Source organism: Pteropus vampyrus, unplaced genomic scaffold (genome assembly GCF_000151845.1).
Source record: "Pteropus vampyrus isolate Shadow unplaced genomic scaffold, Pvam_2.0 Scaffold38, whole genome shotgun sequence".
Taxonomy (NCBI): domain Eukaryota; kingdom Metazoa; phylum Chordata; class Mammalia; order Chiroptera; family Pteropodidae; genus Pteropus; species Pteropus vampyrus.
The window spans coordinates 6,613,871-6,614,511 of record NW_011888819.1 but is presented as its reverse complement, the minus strand read 5'-3'; positions in this window follow the sequence as shown (position 1 = coordinate 6,614,511).

Genomic DNA, 641 nt, shown 5'->3' with positions numbered 1-641 from the left:
TGAGCAGCCTCAGGCCAACAGCAAGCAAAGAATTGAAGCTCTCAGTCCAATATGTGCAAGGAACTGAATGCCTCTTCGACCACTGAGGGAGCTTGTAAATGTTTGTTTTTGTTTTTTTATTTTTTGTTTTTTTCCCTGAATTGAGAATTCTGGTGAGACCCCACACCCTGGACCTGCATCTTGATTACAACCTCCTGGAAGACCATAAAACAGGCCCCTGCTACACTATACCTGAATTGTTGACCCACAGAAACTATAATATATTAAGTATGGGTTGTGTTAACTGCAAAATTGGGGGGAAATGTGTTATTTAGCCATTGACAACTAATTCATATGCTCTAATAATATATCAATTAGAACTTTTTTCTTTCGTGGTTATTTCTTAATGCTCCTCAACTTATACTTCCCATGAGTGCAAAGATGGTTTAAAAAATAGGCTTCCTATGTCACAGAGCTTTTATAATTTAACCATTTAGAGTCCATAACAATCAATTTTGTTTGTAACAGATGTAACTCCTACTGATTAGACTGAAAGGTTTTTTGTTTGTTTGTTTGTTTGTTTGTTAGTTTATTCTGTGGAGTTGCTGAGAGGGCTGGAGAGCCAGGCTCGAAACAAAGCTTCTGTAAATACAGAACAGGCT